The following is a 4,867-nucleotide window of genomic DNA, read 5'->3' as shown; positions in this document are numbered from 1 at the left end:
TACCTTTGTGTATATGAAGCAACAACTAGATGTATGGTTATTACTTAATCATAATAAATTATTTGTTTATATGAGAAATAAAAATACAGTAATGATATACACTATTCACAAACCACTGAAGACGTAGCTCTCTAGAAGTAAAATTAAAGCTATACTAATTCTGAATCCCTGATAAAAGGGCCCAATTTAATTTGTTAAAACAACTTCTAAATAGTATGTCATATTCCCCAAATATACACAGACAGATTAACTCTTCCTCCCTCTTTTTATGAAGTTATTTATATAAACATTCAGTTTATCTCTAGACTTACTCCTCTAGCACCTGCCTTTCCTCTTCATTACATTTTTCAAGCTCTCTTTTCATTCTTGGAGCCAGTGGGTTCCAAAGTTTGCTTGACTATGACCAACAATAAATACATTTTTTAACATGACCCAGCTCACAAATACATATACACATACATGTACACATACACATAAAACTAGAACATTAGTTTCACAAAATAATGTTTGCTTTCACTACATGCCATACACATTGATACCTTCTCTGTTGCACTTCACTTTTTTAAACATACTGATCTTGGCCCACTCAATAGGTTTCACAATCCACTAATGGCTTGCTACTCAGAGTTTGGAAAGCACTGCTCTAGGGCCACCCCAATGCCCCACAAATCTACCGCTTTTCAGTAACTCTTAAGCAGTATAGGATAAAGGCTAAGCAGGTTGGCTCTGACATGTGGCTTTGCCTTTATTCGCCCAGACCTTGAACAAATTACTTAAACTCTCTGAGGTTTACTTTTCTCATCTGTAATCTGAGGATGATAGCATTACCTATGGGGATGATAACAGTGCCTAGACCTTATAAGGTTGTTGTGAGGTTCAAATGAAATCATTAATCTGTACAATATTTACCAGAGTGCCTGACATATACTAAAATATCAATATGGTATTATTATCCCACACAGCCATAATAGAAAGCAAGTTCTGTTAATAATCTAATAAATGATTAGCCACAGAAAATGAGTAGGAAAGAGATTACTGGTAGCTCCTAATTTCCAATAATGCCTGCCTTATATGGAAACAATATAAAGCACACACAGAAGGAAAAACAATATCCGTCCAGTAAGTAAAATACTTACATTTTCAGAATTCCATAACCTTAGTTCTTTTATTATGTTTCTATTCACATTCCCTATATTATATATATTTGAAGTAGATTTTAAGACAAGTTCTCTTAGTCACATTTTCTTCCCCTTTAAGACATACAACAACTATGAATAAATTACTGCCTGTTTGCAAAGAAGTGGTTATTTGCCTGTTTTGTAAAAAAAGAATTAAGACTCTATAATCAGGAAGGCCTCCTTTTCTCTGAAAGTTATTGTGAAATGAAAATATTATGCAAAAAACATTATTTACAAGTATTGAGACACTGCTCAAATGACTATGGAGCCCCAATACACACAAGGTATTATGTTAGAGATATGAGCAAGGATATTAAGATAGTCCATGCTCTCAATTCAGTCTCCTGAAAAGTACAATCACNAGTATCTATCTCATGCGGTTATTACAGATTTTAAATAAGTTAATACAAATACAACACTTGACAGGTAAGTGGCATAAGGTAGGTGCTCAATAAGCATTAACTACTAGTATTATTACTGCAGAGCATTTATTATGACCCGGCCCTGATTTCAAGGAGCTCATAATCTAATAAATGACAGGTTTGTATTTAGCTATAAAAATACATGGCTCATGTCACCAACAAAGAGAGTGAATAAGATATCAGAAAAGAGCTCCTTGAGAGCTAGGTCTTAGAAAAGAAGAATTGGTTTGTCAGCCAGAGAAAGACAAGGTCATGCTGAAAGAGGAGAGCACACTAATAAACACACTGAGGTATGAAAAAGGTGTATTCGGGAGACTGGTGTGAATGTGTTTAGACCATTTGGCTGATTTGGGGAGAAGGAAATGGCAAAAGATTAAGAACCCAGCCCTCATCTTTAATAAATAAGTGGGGAGCCCCTGAAGTTTCAAGCATAAGAAACACGATCTAGTTTGCATATTAGAACATCAATCTGGCAGTGCTGTGGAGAATGAAAAATGGAGCAAAAGGGGAAGTGCCCTGCTGGTTATGAACTGGTTGTTAATGTGAGACCTAAATTGAGCAATGACGGGGACATGACATACAAGGCGCCACTCTCACTGCCATCAGGGCATCAAATGGCAATCATCTTTAAATCTGCTGCCTTTTCACAAATGAAATCAGATACCACGCTCACCATATTCTTCCTTGATATATATAGCTAGTCCCTCTCTCTTTCCTTTCAATTCCTACAGATAATACACTGGTTCAAGCACTCATAGTCTCGTGCCTGTACACAAAATATCATCACAAATGTAGTACACGCTCTAGATTCTGCTACCTCCAACGCAGCCTGCGTACCTCACTCAGGATGGTCTTCCCATCAAAAGCCTCAACATTCTCCCACATCCTACAGAATTCACCTAACCTCCACACTTCTATTTCACATCTCTTTCACGTGAACCAAACTATGTTCGCATTAACCTCTAAACACTCTAACAGTTATCTTCTTGCTCATGGAATAATTTCCTCCTCTTCGAACACTGACTCTACCCTCCTTCCCATCTCTCTAAACCCCACTTGTCTCAGAAAAAGTCCTAGTTCTCCTCAAGGAAGTCTTACTTAAACAGTCCAAAAGCAGTGATCTCTCCCTCCTAGAGGGCATACAAACACCAATACATCACCCAATTATTCTTTGATCAAGTATTTACTACCTATAAAATTTTATCTTATACTGCCCCACATTGCTATTTACACTTTTCGAGTGTTTTTGCTTTGTCTCTATGATTAGATTTTAGGTTATGTGATAGTAACCATAGTGTTTTATCACAGTACTAGATATATCCATCCATCCATCCATCCATCCATCCATCCATCCATCCATCCATCCATCCATTTACTGTATAGCTATTGTGTGCCAAGTACTGTGTAGAAGCTGGGGATATAAATTCAAATAAGACCCAGTCCCTGTCTTTATGGAGCTTATGTTCAAGTGACAGGGAGAAATGTATGTAAACTGATAGCTGCTACTACAGAATGACTGGTACTACCAGAGAGGAAACCAGTGTAAACATACAGTTCAAAGCCTAGCCCATGGAGTGTGTGTTTGTGGAGATGAGTTTGAGGAAGGCTTCTGGGGCAAGGACATTAGAGTTGAGTTTTACAAACCGAGTAGGAATTAGAGGCAAAGGTGAGAGTGTGCGTGTGTGAGAGAAGGGGGAGGGAAGAAGAAAGGAAGTGTGTTTGTGTGGGGTTGGGGGGTACTGACAAGGGAGGCATTCAAGGTAAGGAGGACAGAATAANACAAATTCTTGCCCACAATACATAATCTCAATCTAATCATGAGAAAACACCAGATAAACCCAAATTGAGAGACATTTTATAATATACTTGATGAATACTCATTAGAAACGTCGAGGTCGGGTGGCCAGTTAGCTCAGGTGGTTAGAGTACAGGCTCATAACACCAAAGTTGCCGGTTCGATTCCCACATAGGCAAAGGAGCTGCACCCTCCACAACTAGACTGAAGACAACTACTTGACTGGAAGCTGATGGGTCCTGGAAAAACACACTGTCACACTGTTGACATTAAAAAAAAAATGTCAAGGTCATGAAAGAAAACAAAGAAAAAGGAACTGTCATAACTAAATGCAATGCAGAATCTTGGGTTAAATCCTGGAAAAGAAAAGGGGCATTAGAAGGAAAAATCCAATGATCTCTGTGGTTGAGTTAAAAGGATTGTACCAAATGGGTATAAGATCCAGCTCAGGACATCAGACCTGAGCAGGATGAAGAGGGCGTACATCACTCCAAGGGAAAACATGGCACGGGGCACCAAAGCCCAAAGCAGGATGAACAGGGACTCTACACCGTGGAGAAGTCCAGCATGAGGAGTCCAAGAAAGTGAGTGCTATGGGAAACTACATATAGAAAGACTGATCAATATGTAAGTATAAGAAGAATAAGGGGTTTCTCACTGTTGGAAATAGAGTTACAAAAATGGTAAGAGAGAAAACCAAAATGATTTCTGGGGATGTCATTGGAAACGGAGATATCAGTATGAACTCAGGGTTTTCAATATATATGTAAATAAATACATATGGAAAATGGACATGGATGCACATGTATGTATACACAAAACATATATAACATTCATATGTTTCTTAGCTCTCCGAGGGCCTGGACACCATAAGTCTCAACAGCAGTAAGTATACCTGGCACCAGGTGTTGATTTCTAAATACCATTTTCCATTAAAAGGAACCAGGGCTCCTTGGGAAAATTGTTGATTCCAGAACAAAGAAAACAAGCCAGGAATATCTTTTTTCTTTTTCTTTTTTTTTAAAGCTGAGCCATCCTGCCACCTGTTGGCAGCTCAGCGGCAGCTCAGCTCGGGCAGGGACTTGAACCGCTGTTGCTCAGAGCTCGCACTCTTGCATGAGCTCTTAACCAACTGAGCCACTGGGCCGGCCCTAGGAATACCTTTTTGTGTGCCAGAAAACAAGGAAGGAAATATTCAGGGAATGATAAGGACAAGTCAAAAGAACACAGAAGTCAGTTTAAAGGGAATTCTGCTGGACAAATCAAGGACAATTTGAGCACCAAAATAAATGAGAGTAAGGAATTATAATCCATTGAGTAAAACAGGAAACCATGAGTTACTACTGATATACATATTGAAAGTTTGACGAGGAATGGGATATTGGCACAGCTTCAAAATACTGTTTCTCCGAAAATAAGACCTAACATTAAAATAAGCCCTAGCATGATTTTTCAGGATGCTTGTAATATAA

General features: G+C 38.4%; 1 protein-coding gene across 10 annotated transcripts in view; it reads right to left on the bottom strand.

The window, feature by feature from the left end:
• The window catches only part of OSBPL9 (oxysterol binding protein like 9), a 108,974-nt gene that overhangs the window by 79,140 nt on the left and 24,967 nt on the right, over window positions 1-4,867 (bottom strand). The gene's annotated exons all lie outside the window — the stretch shown is intronic.

Source organism: Hipposideros armiger, unplaced genomic scaffold, assembly GCF_001890085.2.
Source record: "Hipposideros armiger isolate ML-2016 unplaced genomic scaffold, ASM189008v1 scaffold_646, whole genome shotgun sequence".
Taxonomy (NCBI): domain Eukaryota; kingdom Metazoa; phylum Chordata; class Mammalia; order Chiroptera; family Hipposideridae; genus Hipposideros; species Hipposideros armiger.
The sequence above is the reverse complement of the archived record's forward strand: the minus strand, read 5'-3'. Positions and strand labels throughout refer to the sequence as shown.